Below are 20397 nucleotides of genomic sequence, written 5' to 3'. Positions count from 1 at the left end.
GAGAATGTAATATTTTATTTATGGCAAGTGGCCAATTACCTATCCCTTACAGGACAAGGTTCACCTTACGACCCAATATTCAACACAAAATATTATTAAAGTCGCCGAATTGAAACGGCCCATGCAAACCACTGGAATTTTTGACGGATCGTCAACTATGCCCTTAATTAAAGAGCAAAGTTTAATATCTCGAGCTCTGCGACGACATGGCTAGCTAAGACAGTCTTTGTAACTGCTTGCAAATATCAGGAATCATCGAGTTACAGAACGAGGCTTAGTATTCCATAGCAAAAAGGCATTTTCACATAAATCGGAGCTGACTTAAGCTTTAACGATATAGAAAAAATGCACAAGCTTTTCCTGCGTTAGCTTTCTGCTCCGCTTAAGCCAAGCGTCGCGCCTTAAACACAAGACATAGTAAGACAATTGTCTGTCAATGTATTCTGCGTAAACGATGAACTTACCAATGTGCCAGACAAAGTGTGCTTCAACTCGCAACAAACTAGTGAAATTCGTTCGAGTAAGCTGAGAAGCTCCAGTTCATAATCATAATATTTTGCCCGATATATTTCTTGGAAATTAGTTATAAGTATCATGTTGGAGGTCTAAAAGTCACAAGGACAACTACATTTCTATAAAATACAATGTCTCAAATATTGTTGTGTGTATGTATTTGGCGTGCGACCGAGTGTAAAGATATTGAGCGCAAAATAAAAAATGCTGTTTGTAAATAATATTATACAATTAAATGAAGAATCCTTTTTACAATGAGTACTTTTAGCAATATTTCGTTCATTGTTCCGAAGCTTCCGTGTACCTGTACAGGTTTGCAAAAATCAGAATTATTGAATGGGAACTGAAAACGTTTTAATCACAGTTACATATCCATAAAACTTTGTTTTGTCTGTCATTTAAAGTATTTTTCTCAGTTTGCCACGATCAAACAACACGGTTTAAGGGAATGTGGTTGATAGATGTAAGTTCACTACGGAAAATTTTCTTAACATAATCGATGTGATTTATAATATTTTTGGAATCAAAGCATTACTGAAACAAAAAAGATATTAATTTATAATTTGTATAAATCTTTTTCAGAAAGCGATGTCGTAATTCTGTTTAACATTAACACATGATGATGAAGTGGAATTCATCCTCAATATCGTGGGGGTTGAACAGTTAGCATGGCCTGTCCTCTCATGGAAGTCAATCATATCCATATCTAACCCTTTCTATCATTAAATCTTACGATGATAATTTAAGGCGAGACAAACGAGGTGGTACGTTGTATTAAATAGTTTATCAAAATAAATTGATCTTTCAAACAAATCTGTTAAAAGTATTTCAAGTGGGTTAATAAAGCTTCATTTGATGTTGACTCTTAGTTTTTGTAAAAAGAACACTTTATGAATCATAAATACTTATAATATCATTGCATCTAACAAGTACTTAAGGACTTGTGCATTACAGCCCCAAATAGTGGCGTTTGCTAAAAGATAAAACGACATGTGGTACAGACGAAGTTCGTTGCAAAAACGGCCTCTGGATTCCTATAAAGTGGCAGTGAGACAAGTAGCACGACTGAAGTGACGACTCCGCTAAAAATGAATACCTAAGTTTACCTTTGCACGTAAAACAGATATTTGTTAGGTACTGACCAAAACAATCAGTTGCGTTATTCGACCAAGAAATGTCAAATATCTTATCTGTATATTGAGAATTATTACATAAAACCTAATTGTTCCGATAAAAAAAAGTTAATTAAGTTGGGCGTTAGATGTAAAACTGTTGTATTTTCATTAAATATCTATAGAATAAAATCGTATCGGCCCAAGAAACCTTAAGACGAATGTTGTATGTGAAACTGCGGCATTCCCTTATATCAAAAGCATAAAGTTCAAATCACTCAACACAAATGAACGTTTATAGTTGAAGGTGAATGTTCAACTGTATTATTTGTTTTGATACCTGTAGCAAAAAAACTGAGACGTCCAACAAAAACGAATGCCGCATGTAGAATATTTCATGTAAAACTTTGGTGTTATTAAAGCTTCTATTGCAGACAATGCGATGGGTCTGACAGAATGAATGAGGTTAATTTTACATCACAATCGCATTACAAAATACATAAACTTCAAAAATGGTGCATTGGCTATTCTTTCAGTATTACTCGTCGTGATATAACTTTTGGCATAGCGCGAATGTTGATGAAGGCAATATAACCAATCGAACGATGAATCATAACAAAATGTTGCCCGCTTGTTTTAACTGAGTGGCAAACAATGTAATAATTAAGCATTTCATACACTTCATACACTTCATATACAGTAAAGGGCAAAACAAGTACATATTAGTGAACTTCTAATGTTATATGCGAATTATATAACAACAGAGAATTTGCCCTAATATTTTCAGATTATTTTTATTGAAAAATATAAACACGTCGGATCCAACGATTTTTTCTGTTTATATTTAAGGTAAAATTCTCTTGGTAAATGGTAAACGTAATTTAACTTGTTATTCGGAGCCATTTATTAATTTCATAAAATATAAAAAAAATTGTTTCTGTTCAGGTTTTTCGAATTAGTTTGACATTGAAAAACATTAAATATTTGCATAGTGTTTGACAGCAGTAAAAAACTGTTTCAACAATTTTAAGAAAAATATGTTGATATAAAGGGTATCATGTCTGTCAAAAATATAGTTGTATGCCTACTAGCAAATTTGATTTTAAACAAAATAAAAAGACAGTATTGCCTTTAAGAATGCTGAATCAATTTCAGTGAGGGTCGCACTACATAGCAATATGACAATATTATTATGCTGAAGGCATTATGTTTATACAGAAGGAATTCTTAAAACTATAACTTAAAGGGGCATTTTCACGTTTGGGTAAATTGGTCTAAGTGGAAGACTTTTTTACTCCAGTACTCTAGGGGTCAGTGGTTCGAGCCCTGCTGAGTGTTACCTTTTTTTCTTTTTAAAATATTATTCTTGATTTTTTACTGGAGCTTTTTAGATTCAATGTTTACATTTATAATTATAAAGCATTTAAAGACAAACTTTAAAACATGCCAACATCTGTGAAAAGGCTCCTTTAATAAGAAATCTGTTTGGAGACTCTGGCTGAGTTTTGTCCATGTAATGTTCAAGTTTATGGCGTTTTGTTGAGGACTTACAAAACTCTGAAAAACAAGGATATGATAGGAACGATCATCGAGAATAAGGAAGAACAAAATCGAGATCTACATAGACATTCTATGGAAGGAACACATTTTTTGGTTGATTTTGGTATATCATAAACTCTTTTTGCCAATAGCAATGTTTTACAATACATTTACAGTCAGACATAAACAGGGGGCTATGCGATCATCATTAACCATTATTAGTCTTTTAAGATAAAGTGATATTATGGGCATTTTTCACTGTTGAATTGAGCTGAAAGTAATTAACAGATCAAAAGTGTTAGTTAAAATGTGGTTACTGACCAATTATCTGTAACTCATCTTGCTACCAGTTGTTTATAAAAAATATATATTATATTCGATATTTTACATGACTCACCCAGTCCTCTAAGCCGAAATGATCCGTAAAATAAAATAGTGTCTTTGTGTCGTATGAACGAACCTGAACTAAAACTAGATTTAGATTCACAACGTAAATCGAATCATTTCTGTCGTCAATTGTCAAAATGAAAGTACGGTTGATATTCAAATGCATTATTTTTCTCTTTCCGGGATATTGTTTTAGTATGTTGATGCTGCATTAACAAATATAAGTGTATATGAAGTGAAAACACCAAAAATAAACAACGGTTTCGATAGACACCTATAAACTGTAAGATGCTCATAATATCACTTTAATCAACAACTCCTATAAGTGAATTGTATGAAAAATGTGTGATTGGCTTGTAAAGTTGACTTATTGGTGCCATGCTTATGCCTTTGTATAGCTGAGCTTAAATCTCAATCGCCCCAACTTTGGAAATACAAAAATAAAATAAAAAGCTGAACAAATAACGCTAACTTTTTTGTACCAATTGTTATATTTTTACATTCGATTTGTTATGTGATTTTGAAAGTATTTAAAACGATACACAATGTAGCTTGATTTTTTTACCACATATTATTGTTGGCTTTTGTTCAAAATTTATCCAAATTCGTTATGTGATGTGAAAGTGAATAAACAGTTTAAGGTTAAAACGAGCATGCATCCGCATCGGTAGTTACGATTATAAAATCAATTAAAGTTAAAAACCTTCGTATGAATTTGAATGTATGCGCCAATCCAATAAAAGTCTTATAGCCATATGATTTTAAGATTGTGCATATTATAAGTTGCATGTATTTTAACTGTTTAATATGTAACAACACATCAGTTTATAGTTGCTTTGCAACCTTTTTTTCTATCGAACGAGAAATCATTGGTACTTGTATATAAAAGAGGGAATGCATTTGTCTTTTCCAGAACTGAGTTTGAAAATATTGATTGCCCGGTGAACTTGAGATTCATATAAAATACAATGTTTAAATTGTGTTATGATTTGCATAGATTGCTTTTAAACTGTGAACGGTGTGGAGAGGGATGATCTCGTCCCTCACACACCTATTTACTAAGATATTCAAATATATTGAACGGGTAATTAAAATAACTCCGGTCTTAAAATGGTCCAAGCAGTCAACATGAACTTCAATCCGTAACTGCTGTAAATTTTAATAACATAATAACAATAACATTAAAGATGGAGATAACGTTTTTGCAGAAGCATCGTGTTGATTTGTTTATTTATTGAATAATATTTCCTTAATATGGAAGGAGATAACATTCATAATCGTATATTAGCAACGCTTTAAATTAATTATTTAACTGGAAAATAATTTTAGAAACCTATTCGACAGTTCACATATATGCATGTTGAAAATGGGCAATTATTTGACATATTGTTTTTATTGTTCAATTATTGAAATCATATTAAGCTTACTAGTTTCCGTAAACAGCAGCAATAAACCGTGATTTTGCTCCTTTGAAAACTGCAAAAAAAGTTTTGCTGAAGTTTCACATAGTTACGAAGCACATACAGGTAGTACATAATTAACATGTTTGCATATGATTTTTTAGTATTTTGTGGTAAACCATCCAAAATATTTGCCGATTTTCTAAAGGGGATTTAAAACTGCGACAGAATAGAAATAACCAAGATTTGAAATGCTAAACCAAGTGTGCCGCATGTTTATAGACCGACCAGTTATTTCAATATATACACACATGTGCGAATGCATTTAAAAGGGGTCGAAACTCTGGTAAATATGGCGCATTTGCGTGAAGACTTAAATAGTGCTCGCCGCCATCTTGGTAGACAGGACAAAGCCATTCAGGTTACGCATACATTTAATAAACAATAATGAAATTATTGTTTATAAATATCACCATAACGAATAAATGTGTGCCTTTTACGCTTTGCGCGGTTGCTTAAATAGACATGACTGCGAAAATGACAAATCATTGTATCGTCTTCCAAAAGAAGCCATCATCATGGGAAAACTGCGAAAAATATATTGCATGCTCGAAGAGAAAAATAGCTTAGTCACCAGTTCGATCCCGATATGGAAGTGTTCCTTAAGTAAAAGGCTCAACCAGGCGACGGACTCCAGTGTTTCATTAAGCCTAAGGCTTTATATTAAATCAAGCTAAAGTAAACTCAGTACAACGATTTAAATATTTACCTGAATTTTAAAATTAAAATCTCTTGCTAACCGTCACCAAATGCACAGACATAATCGGTAATCAAATAAATTTTATTTTTCCATTTCCTTCACTCGAAACAAAACTCGGACTTACACACTGAAAATGGCAAAACTGGTATATGCAAAAAAAGCTCGCACTCTATCAATTTGCCATCATCTACAGCTCGAAAAATGCAATATTGATCCAGTTTTGATGCACTCTTTCGCACTCTTTACTTCAGCCATAATAACACTTATTGTAACGCCATCGATAATACAACTGTCGCTTGGAACCGTGTTCATTTTTTTAAATATTCGTTTCAGAAAAGTTAATTTTGGTAGCCCCTTTTCAGTTTCCATGAAGACATTGTGACTAGACTTCAAACATTTCCCCTGCTTAAATACTGTGTGTGACATAATAATAATAATAATAATAATAAATCTTTATTTAAAGAAGATGGGCTTGTTAAGGAATACATCAGATGAAATTACACTTTAAAAATACATTTCTTATTTTCAACATGGTATTTTAACATAATATAAATTACAACAAATACATCATTTTTCATCTTAAGCAATAAGAACAAAACATAAATAATCATATATCCATGCACACTGATAATGAAATATATCATAATTAAAAGAACCATACTCTTAAACACACACGCACGCACGCAAGTACTCGACAACAATCATAACAAATGACAGACATAAAACTACAATTACCATTTTTATGTAAGAACAGTATTCAAACATTAAAGGGGCCTGTTCACGTTTGGGTAAATTGACAAAATTGAAAAAAAAATCAGATTCGAAAATTTTCGTTTTAGTTATGATATTTGTGAGGAAAAAGTAATACCGAACATTTACCATGCTCTAGAATAGCAATTATATTCATCTTTTGAGGATTTCTAAACCCGAAAATTATAAAGCGTTGCAACGCGAAACGAATTAATAATTTGGAGAGTTCTGTTGTTTTCGTTATATTTTGTGAAACTACGAGGATTGCTTATATGAAGAATATTATACATCTAGTGGACTTTTTACTCCGAGACCCCAGGGGTCAGTGGTTCGAGCCCTGCTGAGGGTTACCTTTTTTCTTTTCTTTTTTAATTTTAATCTTGTGTTTGTTTCCTGGAACGTTTTATATCCAATGTTTACGTGTATCAATATAACTCATTTAAAGACAAACTTCAAAACATGCCAAAATCTGTGAAAAGGCCCATTTAAAGCTTTAGATTTCAGAAAGGTGCTGATTTACTTGTTATATACCATACATTTATAGCACAAAATAAGGTTTTTATACGCATTAAAATTCACATTAAAACGTGCCTAATTAAAAAATCTATTAAGGAGGGGCAACCCTTCCGCACCCTCCCCGTTTGCCCCCCCCCCCCCCCAATTTTTTTTTCCTGTGTTGGCAAAACTATTCGAATATTCGATTGAATCGTCAGTATTCGAAAGTTTACTGTTTCAATCGATTTTGTTCTTTTTAATTAATTACCCACAAGTTGCTTACTAATTACAGCAACAACAATACTAATTGACAGCGGAAATCAAAAGGGATTAACATATCTGATAAGACGCTCTTCGTGGCAAACTGATAAAGTGCTCTTATCAGCGTCAATTGTGCAGTCGCAATATACACACCCAAAGAAAGGGCCTCAACTTGTTTTTGTCAATTTGCTGCCAATTTTTTCACCACGAACGATGTAATTTTAACCTATATATCATTCCATACATGTTTAGCCATTTTCTATGAATTTCCGAAACGACTTTTAAAATTATTATCAGTTCATCGTTTGTGGCAAAATATACCATATTTCACTGTGCTAACGTGTTATAAAAGTCGCGGTACATTCTTGATCAACTCATCGTGCGTTTTCGTTATGTGTATGGGGAAAAAGGCATGGTCTGTTTACATTTGAGATATATATAGTGCAGAATCAAGTGCATTCTTCTAACATTTAGTATATTCAGGAATAAACCAGCGAACTTTAATCTTAAAATGTCAAATGTGGATGATGTGAAGTTGAAACTTTAAAGCCAGTCGCATGTCTGATTTCCCGATTAAATCACATAAAGCAATAAATCAACGTTTTTGTAAGCACGTATGTCTTTGAGTGAACACTGAAACAAACATAAAAATATGTCTTTATGACACCAGATGCGTTAATTAACCAGACCTTACATAAAATGTATAAGAACACATAAATCACGGAAACAAATAAACAAAGGGTATTAGGCCATGCTTACAGAGACATTTTTTTAAAGGGGTAAGTTATAATTTTTCCCGTTTTCTGTTTACATCGTCGACTTCACTATAAATTATAGTGCCATTAAGGATGAGTGTCATAGTACAGACAATACATATTAAATCATTCAGTACTTAAGAGCCGAAGAGTGACTGTTGAGATTATTTGCTTTTGATTGGTATTGGTTTATTTCAGGGGTTTTCTTGCATTTAATTACGATGTAATAGGGACCCAACCCCGAGTAAATGGAACAGATCCCCAAAGGGATTATGCCCATTCGTTAATTGCACTATTTGAAATCGGAGCATCCACAAGTGACGGTAGTCTAGTAAACCTAGACTGGACTCATGGACTGGACTCATGGACTGGACTCGTGGACTGGACTCACGGACTGGACTGCAACACATCTTTGTAAACAATGTTGCCTTATTGAAAACTATAAACAAAGTTATTATTATGCCCCTACTGGTCTTTGATCAGAGGAGATTTAAGGTTAAGCCTCTGTGTGTGGGTGGATGTTTGGATTCGTTTGTCTGTGTTTCCGTTGAGTTTTGGTTTATGTGTTTATACTAGACTTCAGATAAACATTAATTTATGGTAATGTATAAGATAAAATATATGAATAAGACATTACTTGATCAGTTTAACAGAATGCTCCGAATAATAATTGATAAACGAATGGAGTGTTGTAGCATTTGTAATAAAGTTGTTTTTCAGCATTGAAAACAATCTATACAGAAATTTATCAGTATAGTATTTTCTGTCCGAAAATGACAATTTGATTGTTGCTATCACAACTTGTTTCATTTGAGTTAATGTATTACTTCAAATTTGTTCGAAGTCCATAATCCAAGTGACTCGAATTTTATCAGTAGAAAAAGGCTCCGCCTCGTGAGTTTTTAACATCCAATCGTTTTAGTCAATAATGAAAGAACTTCTACCTGACGAAGGATCTTTGCTTAACTATTCCCTGATTTAACCAACCTGTAATTTAAAAACTTTTGAATGTCTTACTGGTAAATTGTATCAGCAATTGAGCAACTGTTTTTAAACAGCTATCGTATACGAACGTTTGATTGGTTCAGTGAATTATTACGGTACTGTCACTTAAAGTAGATCCTCTGTCAAAACATAAATTCTGCTAATGATTGTTAGAAAACAGTTGTCACAACATTAGTTTTGTTTAGCGTCTTGGAAACTGAGCACGTGACTTTTGGTGTTTACCGTTGGTATAAATTGACAAGCAGCGTCATGCTTCTGTCACATTCAGTGTTGGACCTGTGAGCAACTAACCATGTGTGGATTGACAGGATTCCTTGTGATGCTCTGCATTTTGCAGTACTCAGGTAAACAAAACGGATTTTTTAAAGACAATTCGACGTCAAATACATAAATTTATACTAAGATATTGATTGATTGATTGATTTATTTATTTTGGTATGGAAAACACATACATGGACATTTAAAACAACATGTATAATACAGAATAGTAGAACACATGTGAATAAATAAACCATGACATGCGCACTAAACACCAAGGATAACACAAAAAAGAGCGACTCTTATTTCCATTGTGGTCCTTTGTGCTGGTGGCATGACATAGAGAGCTTTTAACTAACAAAAAGTAGTAATTAAACATTGACCTTATAATAAAGTTCATATGAGTACACATTGTTAAATGGAATGATATCACAGATAATTGGCCAAATTATATTATCACAGTACAAATCTATGTTTGGCATTTTGTATTCAAAGTAGGGAATAGACTATAAAGGAATATAAAGAAATATATTTATGGATTACAAAAAAGCTAGAAAAAATACTTGAAATTAATACACAAACTTTCACATAACGCAATGTCCTTAAAACCTAAAAAAACGAATTTAATATCAATTAAAAAAAAGCTGTTAAAAACAATATCATATCTTCAGCAATTAAAATAATATTAAATGACTAAATCTAGATGAACTGATTAAAATATTCCTATACCGAAACAAAAACGATACATAGATAATCATGATATAAAAATGATAAAATTATAAACTGTCCATCAGGTATTTCTTAACTGCTATTTTGAATGAAGGTAATCTTCTTACACTTGATATGTCAGCAGGTAGGCTGTTCCACAAGGAGCAACCAAGAGAGCAGAAGGACTTGGAACCAAAACCTTTGACGTTTGGAATTGCAAAAGCACCCCTACTACATGACCTTGTCTTATATGAATGTACAGAATCCTGGGGGATAAACGACTCTCCCATATAATCAGGAGCTAAACCATTTTTGACCTTGAAAACATAACAAAGGATAATCTTGTCAACACGTATACTGACAGGTAACCAATTAAGAGAGCGAAAGTGTTGTGGACCAACATGTGATCTGGCGTCAAGATTAAGACCAAACCTAATTAGCTTATTTTGAGTAACCTGTAGCTTATGTTTAAGCAACTGAGTTAGACCGGGGTACCATATTGAACAGCAATAATCAAAGTGACATTGAATCAAGGACATAATAAGGAGTTTCTCAGTATGTTTGGTAAGGAAGTCCTTTTTACGACACAAGTATTTCAACCGGGCATTAGCCTTCTGCAAAACAGACCGTGCCATAGTATCGAAAGACAGAGATTGATCTATGGTAGCTCCAAGATATTTGACCGAAGAAATTGGATTAATCACAGTGCCATTACAAGTAATATCAAGTGATTAATTTGACTTAAGTCTGTGTTTAGACCCAATAAGATTGACTCAGTCTTACCTAAATGAAGTTATTATCAACTAGCCATTGACTAACAAGACGAAAGTCTTTTTTAAGGGCATGTTCAATATCAGACTTACATTTACCTGAAACTAAAATTCCAGAGTCATCTGCATATAATAATAACTTGTTTTTTACCACAGTTGACATGTCATTTACATATATTAAAAACAGATGAGGACCTGGGATTGACCCTTGTGGAACCCCGCAAGAAATACCAGCAGTTGATGAATAGGTGCCTGAGACATCAACAAGCTGCTGTCTATCAGACAGATATGACCTAAACCATCTCAAGATATCATCACCAAGGCCAGCTGCACTAAGTTTCATAAGAAGAGTTGAGTGGTCCACTGTATCAAAAGCCTTTTGTAGGTCTAAAAGTATTCTAAAAATATAAATCACCACAATCAACAAAACGCAGTAGCTATAATTTAAATACAAATATCTTAGTTGTTATTTCACTAGCTTGTTTTTTCAGACGAAAACACATATATGATACCTGTATATGCTTTCAATACATGTATTCATTTTTTGAGAGATTAGTGTTACATGTAGGTAAACATTTATTCGTGGAAATATTGACTTAATAGACACCATTCCATATTATTTGGTGAATAATACACACAGAAAATTCGTAAAATAGTTTTTCATTTATTGACATTTTCTGACACTGTTGCACTAACTTACATAACATATCCATGTTGAAATAAATATTTCAACATAAAAAAACTGTCAATCGACTCTATACTATCAACATTGTATTATTATAACAACGGCTAAAAACGCACTGTCTCGCCATTCTTCAAATTTAACAAAAAAAACTACGACTTCCCTGTATGAAAATTGCACAGAACAGAACATATTATTTGCAACTTAAGCATACACATGCGTCGAAATAACAACATGTTTATACATTTTGAAAACATATATGATTTTCGAGAGAATGTACTATGTAAGAAAAGGCTTTTTATTTTTATCAAAATTAAGTGAATATTAAAATCCTATATCAATTGAGAAAACAATTATGCAGTTAGAAATTATATGTCACATTTAACTTCTGGGAAAAGGTTAATCTTTCATCAAGCTAAATATGTTCGGCTCTTAATCACATTACTGGTGTGTCCTTTAAATTTTAGCAATTATCTCATAATCTTAGTGAACATAAGACCTGATGCAAGTCTGTTTTACGTTGACTGTAGTATTTGTAAAGATCTTGTCTTGCTTTAACACCAGGTCAAACAAATGCATTCAGATAAATATCATTTTCTGAAAAGCATCACGACTAATGAAAAACAAATCGTGAGTTCAAATATAAAATGTTTTATTTGTTGGTATGCTGTAATATTTATAAATGTATCATCACAAATAACTTATATTACACATTTCGTTTAAATAAATACGTATTATACTGTTTTAAGTTAATAAAAATACGACTTGTAAAAACACACTCATCATCAAAATAATTATCGTCACCTCGATTTTATGGGGCATTTTAAAGCACGGTCGCTTTTTGTAGATAAACAAAATCGATAAATGGGAACAATATTTTTTCACTGGATATATTGTTAGGTTTGATTGTTTTAATTACACATGACCATTGTAATGGATCGTTAAAGATACATAAACAAATACATTACTTGCTATGTATACATACAGATGATCAGAGAATATGGTTTGTATTCGAGACAAACCATGCACAATCTTTCAATTACAAATAGTTTTATTAAATACTTTTCAAGAATAAAACTAACCTGTCGATAATTATGACAAATTCTGTAATTCATAAAAAAATATGTTATTCTTAAACAAAATGTTTTGTGTCCTATTTATAAACTAGATTTTCTATTATTGTATTAACTATTTATGAACTAGATTTTCCATTTATTTCCATAATCAAGGTTTCCAAAAAAGGTGATCACTGATCGTTTTCACATTTTCCAAGAAATTGCAATCAATATACATGTGTGAAGCGTTTATTTCAAAACGGGTTTATTGAAAATCGGATTGTATAAAAATGTCACATTGCAATAATGCACTCCAACACGGGTTTTTTTACAATAAAAATATTGCATATCTGAGTTTCCTTAATCTAAGTTCGAAATTAATTGAACTCATTCTTCATATACATTATGAATGTTGAAATCATTCTTTATATAGATTGTGTACTGTTCGTTAATATTGACTCATAAAATTATTCATTTTCAATGCTTTTTAATTTTTAGGTCGAAACTAACACTTCTCTCTTATTAAATGAAGAAAATCCGTCGATACGACATTTTAACTATTCATTTCAGTGTTTCAAATCAATTCAAATCAATAATTACACGTAAGATGACGTAAGAGGATATTTTAAAGAGTGTATTGCAAACCGGTTGTTTTAAATTCATCAATTTCAATAAGAAACTGCAAGCCGTTTTGAAATACAATTATTTCATTTCTTGGTTTTCTTCATAAAACTAACAAAATTGGTGAAAATAACAATTACATACATCTTCTTTTTTGTAGTCGACTCTTACGAATCCGTCTTATTTTAAAAAACAATCTTTACACACGACGTTTGGGATTATTTTTCAAAGTGTCAAATAATTTGCAATCCATTTTTTTTATATGTGATGACTTTATTGCTAAAAGGGTTGATGTAAAAATAAACAATTGCAATATTAACAAGGCAACTCGTTATGCATGTTTATAATTGCAGGGTTTCCGGGTTTCTTCACTTAAAAATGAAATTGGTTAACATTACTTTCAATACACATTTTAAGTTGTTTTATTACATTTACTCGTGAAATTGATGACGTTCAATGTCTTTTATTTTTTGAGTTCGAATCTTACACATCTGTCTTATTTTTAACAAGAAAATCCTTATACGCGACCTTTTAGACTTTCTTTTAAAAGTGTTCAATCAATTAGAATCAATTAGTACACGTGTAAAGAGATTTTTTGCAAAACGGCTTGTTCTAAAAAAATGTCATATGGCAATAAAGCACTGCAGCCCGTTTAGCTACACAATAATTGCATCTATGTGTATTCCTCACCTAAGTTTGAAATTGATTGAAATCGTTTATGGCATTCTTTATTCTTCTGTCACATTTACTCATGACACTGACCCGTCTAATGTATGTTGAATTTCGTTCGAAACGTACACGTATGTCTTATCAACGTTATTTCTCATTAATACATAACGAAAACACGATCGGCGATGTTATTTCTCCTTGTAAAAAATCGACATTGCAACTAAAAAGGTCTGTAAGTGAGCCATGTGTTATACTTAAGAATTGAATAGCATTTTTTCTGAATTTCATCGGTGTATGAACTATCGGAAAAATTACGCCTAATTTGAATAAACGCCGACGTTAGGTGTAATTTTCCCGACAGTTCATACACCGATGAAATGCAGAAAAAATGCTATTCAATTCTTACGATTACAACACAAAATGATCTTAAAGCTGAAATTCTATCGCGGTAAGGACATTATAGTCCTTTTTAATCTAGAGTATGAATCTATTTTCAGTTTCGGTTTCATCTCTGTCAAACGGTTATATCGTTGAAGTTCGCGCAAAAACATATAACGTCATTTCGCTATTGGCCAATAAAAACAACGCCATTAATTTTCGCGCAAAACATGTTTATGACCAGAAAGTAGCGACATGAATATTCATGTTTAAATTTGTATACGAAGTGGGTTCATCGGAAAACGAAAAACCGGTAACGTGAACAAATTATCCAATCAGAATAAAGCATTCATATGAATGTGACAAATGTTGTAATAATTTGGAGTTAAACCTCGTTTTTGTTATTTATTAATGGGATATAGCGTTTATTACGGTCATTTATGTACCGTTTTATATTAAATGCATGTACTTTGTTTCTGTCTGTTAACGCTGATTACTGTAAAATGTACAGTTTATAAATATTAAATTTTAACAGAGTGACAGTAAATTTGTCAACTTGAGGAAATACTGTCCACCAAGGCGAAGTTTTCCGCGAAAACGTGACGTCCCCACAACAATGAAAATCAAATGACGTCGTCTTCATTCATAAACAGTGCGCGGACAATCAAATTGACGTCATTCCGAACGTGATTGCTAAGGTAGCGGGCGACAGTATTTTTTGGACAGTAAATGTTTTCCCGCTGGGTCTGACAGTATTTATATGTCACGAATGCCTATGGGGGTTTAGCATTGTCATACCCGTAGCCGGGGGGGGGGGGGAATGCGTTGGGTGCGTTCGCACCCATTTTTTTGACAAGTAAAAAAAATGTGTACTATCGGTTGTACCAAACTTTATTTGACGCAAAAACGGTTATTGATCTTTTTCCTGAATCCAGTGAGGCTTCGTATTTAAGAGTTTCAATAATGTGGAATTCAATAGCTACCGACAGGCCACCATATAATAAATTTCTTGATGAAGTCATTTCCAAGGTAAACCGTGATTTTTATTTACAATTTTTAACTGTAGAAATGTTGAAATCACCAGAAGTTTTGACAGCAAAATGTGAGATCTAAGTTGTTATAATGAATTTAAACCGTTATAACACATGATCACGTGGACGTTAACGTTTAATCTTCATGAACTGCGTCGAATCGCGAGCATTATCTTTTTTCTTCACTGTCCTGGTATACACTGTAAGGGACTTTGAGACCAAAGGGCCAGTAGTTTGCGGTTTCTGAAATTCGTTTAGAAAAATATAACTAATTTGTTAAAAATAGTTTACACAAATAAAAGTAACCAGTTATACCATTTTAATTTCTGCTGTGAAGTATTGGTGCAGATTAGAGAAGACCCAGTTTTGTTAATCAGTGTTTGTTGTACAATACACTATTAGCACCTTTAGAGTAATGCGTTGCCTCTGGTACAATCCTTAGTAGCAGACAAACAATTGTTTTGAAAAAAAGTCAAATACTTCCTTTTAATTTATTTATTGATTTATTAATGGTAGAATTTTGGAATGGTAAAATACACAAATTTTATCAAGATTCCAATAAATAATGATATTTACACTCTTCTTATTGTTGATTTTACATTCTATAAATTTGTTGTTGCATATGAAAACAAAGTGTGTGCGCGCATACTAGTGTCGGGTCATACACCGTATAAAATATTGTATTTCCGTGACTGATAGAAAAATGTGGTAAATGAAACTCGGTACTGGAATACATGTATGTTATATCATATTCATGTCGAACAGTCCCTGAGTATGGTAAATGTAAGAAAAATTTTATTTAAAAAAATGCTCTATAACTTCAGTCTTTAAATACACTTAAAAAGTGACCAGAATGCAGGAGTTTACGTTTCATTTTCAAAATTTTCTATAGGGAGGACCTCCAAAGCACCCGCTAGCTGGAATGGGACACCCCTCGCGCACCTACCCCCTTCCCCACTTCGTTGCTAAATAACAATCGTTATTGGGAAAATTCGCACACCCCCTTTTCAAACCTGGCTACGGGCCTGATTGTGAATAAAAGTGAGGTATACTAATATACAGTTATTTCATGAATGCGCGGTGAACAGTATATAAATATTACATGGCTGACAGGGTGACAGTAAATTTGTCAACTTGAGGAAATACTGTCAACCGAGGCGAAGCCAAGGTTGACAGTATTTTTCCGAAAGTTGACAAATTTACTGTCACCCTGTCAGACATGTAATATTTATTTTATTATACCGAATAAACTATTCAAACATGAACAATTTATATGAACCATGAACAATTTTAATAATTGAATTTAATTTCAGCAATGAACAACCATTAATATGTTGAGTAATTAAGATTTACGGGCAGAGCAAAATGAACTTCGCTTTATTCGGCACCGACCTAGTAATCAATTTATCCAATCAATTTTCTTAGTCGTCAATTATTTCTTTGAAAATATATTACAGAACCAGCTTTCCGTATTTTATTTTCATCACTTGATTACGCAATTTATGACGTACTTGTGTGACGTCATTTCGGTGACGAAACATTTTGGGACAACAATATCATCATGGACGTGGTGGGTTTTTTTAACAGTAAAATATTTGTTTAAAGCATCGAACGAATCCAAAACGTATTTCGGATTGTGTGTTTGTCATGCATAACACCTTAAGAACCGACACTGGAAGTGTATATCGTTGTAACTTTATTTTTATTAGCATTGGATTAAAGTTGCCTTTGAGGTAAGCGTGTCGTTTATACTAAATTGATTTTCGTTTTTGACTCCTGTCAAAGCTTAAATAATGGCATTTATCTATTCTACCGCACAGTTTCAGCTGCAATCGATATTTTAATTATCCAAATACAACGGACACGCAAAACTGCGTACTGCGCATGCGCGAATGGGACAGAATACTTTTCGAACATTCTGCACGTGATTGCTAAGGCAGCGGGATACAGTATTTTTTTGTCAGTAATTTTTTTCCCGCTGGTGGCACGTGATTGCTATAGCAGCGGGATACAGTATATTTTGGACAGTAAATTTATTCCCGCTGGGTCTGACAGTATTTCTATGTCACGATGGCCTATGGGAGTTTAGCATTGTAAATAAAAGTGAGGTATAATAATCAAAACTGTTGTCCCAATGTATCATAGATGACTTCGGAACAGTTGCAAATGTCAGCCCTGATAACGAGGGACAACAGTTTTGACTGTTCACCAAGCATCCATGAAATAAGTGTGTTTTTTTTACCTGATCAAAATTCAAACAAAGAAAAAAGACCAAAATAAATTTTTATTTAAACACAACATTTATCGATAATATAGATACTGTTCACTGTTTAACTGTGAAATAACGTCATTTTTTCAACGAAATGGTGTCATTATTCCAGCGGGCAACAGTATATAAATATTACATGACTGAAAGGGTGACAGTAAATTTGTCAACTTGAGGAAATACTTTCAATCGAGGCGAAGTGACGTCACTTAGATTGTCTGCGCACTGCATATGAATGAAGACGACGTCATTTGATTTTCATTGTTGTGGTGACGTCACGTTCTCGCGGAAAAGTTGATGACATTCGGTAAATATAATTCTCATTTATAACCTTTAAATTGCGGATAAGTTATTAATGAAATCGTGTTTGAATCGAAATAATCAACGTTTGAAATAATAACATTGAAGAAAATTGTTTGAAGTTAATACTATGTTACTATTAGACTTAGAAAACACTTTAAGAGACATACTCAATACGTACTGTTTAACTATTGAACTTTTATTTTCTGTAATAAGATATTGACTGTGTTATATAGCCAGTGTACTTAATTTATATATAAATATTTATAGTTGTTCAAAGCTGAAATGATATACAATTATTGAATATTAAAATTGTTCATGGTTCATATAAAGTGTTCATGATTGAATAGTTGTTTCGGTATATAAAATAAAAATAACATGGCTGACAGTAAATTTTTGTCAACTTTTGCAAAAATACTGTCAACCGAGGCGAAGCTCCTCAAGTTGCCACAACTGTCACCCTGTCAGCAATGTAATATTTATATAATGAATTTCATGCACTTTTTTTGCATTCTGTAAGACCATACCGACCATATGGCATCAACGTACAGGAATAGCAGTGGAAGAAACTCCCCGTTCGGGACACTAAGGGAATCCCCATATTGGTTTCCTGATCGGGAAACTCATAGACAAAATTTGCATTTTCATTCCCGATCGGGAAATAAAACAGCAATTTTATGGTGGGTTCATCACTCAGTGTCAGTGGGGATAAAACAGGGACCTTCTTATAGCTAGATGTAAACATCCAATATGCCAGCAGCACTTTTTTTTTAATTAATAAATGTAATAATTGATTATTCTGTCCTTCTAACTACATTACTAATTTACTAAAACAATGTGAAACTCATTTTTAGCTCGGCTGTTTTCGGTATGAGGTATTGTCATAGCCAGCTCGTTGTCCGGCGTCCACCGTGCTTAAACCTTAACATTGGCTCTGAAATCTCAGTGCTTCCACCTACAACATTGAAACTTCATATGTAGCTGCACCTTGATGAGTTCTACACGCCACACCTATTTTTGGGTCACTAGGTCAAAGGTCACTATGACGTTAAATATTTTTCTGAAAAGCTTTCAAGCTGTCCTCGGCACAAAACATGATATATCTCCATGTGCATACAACCAAATAATCAGTAAAACTAACTGTCACTTAATTACTGTAACTATGTTCCATTTTAACTTCCCAACACTATATATATATAAAAGTGTAGTATATATATATATATATATATATATATATATATATATATATATATATATATATATATATATTATATATATATATATATATAAAATCATAAATATTTTTTGTGCATGCAAATATTTATACTGTTTTAATTAATTGCATTGTGCGTGTTCTGATATCTTTTAGAGAATAAAATGGGCTGTTTACATCACCGACTTATTTAATTATTTACATCTCTCATACGTCAAGGAGTGTCAGCGCTTAACGCTAATTGAAGTTGAAATGTGGTAGAAATAATATTTGTTTAGACCGAAAATCGAAGAATGGACGGAATTATTAAGAATTTAATAATTTATAATACGATAATGAAGATCCCGTTACCCATAATGTAAAACGGAAACAATGGAGAACATTACTACACATAAAATTATATGAAAAACAGCGTTTGATACTTCCTTAAAGAAAAACACTATAACAGTGGACAGTGTCATTCCACAATTAAGCCTGTGCGGTTTGCACTTGCATTAATTCCAGTTTTCCTAAAACTTGTCCCATTTAAATATGATTGATATTAACGGAAGCGTCTATGTACGATCAAGCCTCACAATAAGTTTAAACCTATTCATTTTAACTTGATTGCATCAAAAGCCTTAGGCTTATTGAAACACCATCGAGTCCGCAAACCTGTTAGAACCAGTACTTGGTGTCTTTCGGGGAGATCAAAAAAAACGCTCCCAAAATCGGGATCAAACACATAATCTCCCGTTCATTAGATGGGCACCATCTCCTTTACGCCATGGCATTCTATATTAAAGCCTTACCATTGTGATGGCTTCAATAAGAGGCCCCAGGAAATTGGCCTGCCAGAAGGTCCCCTGTTATCTGTTGAGCTCGTATGCCCCATGTTATAACTCCACGATGAGGACTACGATCTGCAGCACTGCTAACACCTGAAACATTTGAAACTCTTTCCTATTATATATATGTATATGAGCTGCGTTCTCGGAAAAGGGGTTTAATGCATGTTCGTAGTGTCATCCCAGATTAGTCTGTGCAATATGCAAAGGCTAATCACGGACGACACTTTCCTCTTTTAAGGTATCTTTTATTTAAAAGAAGTGTTTTCCTTGCGAAAATCCAGTTTAGGGAGAAAGTGTTGTCCCAGATCACACTTTTCGAACATGCATTAAGCCCAGTTTTCCCAGACAGTGAGACTCATATGCTTAATTTCTATATGAGTTATAGCCGGAGTCTGACTCTGACAGACACACAGACATAAAGACACATGGACGGACAAGAGACAAACCTATAGTCCTCTATAGTCAAATCATATTTCACTGTAAAACTTAGTTCAGAATTTTAATTTAACCCTTTCCAGATCAGAAGCTTGGCTCAGCCGTGTGGGTAACGTGGGCGATAACTTCGCCAGGGACATAATAATCTCGCCCTTATATTATATGAAGGAGAAGTCGACTTCCGTCTTCTATTTTTACTACATG

This window comes from Dreissena polymorpha, chromosome 10 (genome assembly GCF_020536995.1).
Source record: "Dreissena polymorpha isolate Duluth1 chromosome 10, UMN_Dpol_1.0, whole genome shotgun sequence".
Lineage (NCBI taxonomy): Eukaryota > Metazoa > Mollusca > Bivalvia > Myida > Dreissenidae > Dreissena > Dreissena polymorpha.
Note: the sequence above shows the minus strand (reverse complement) of the source record.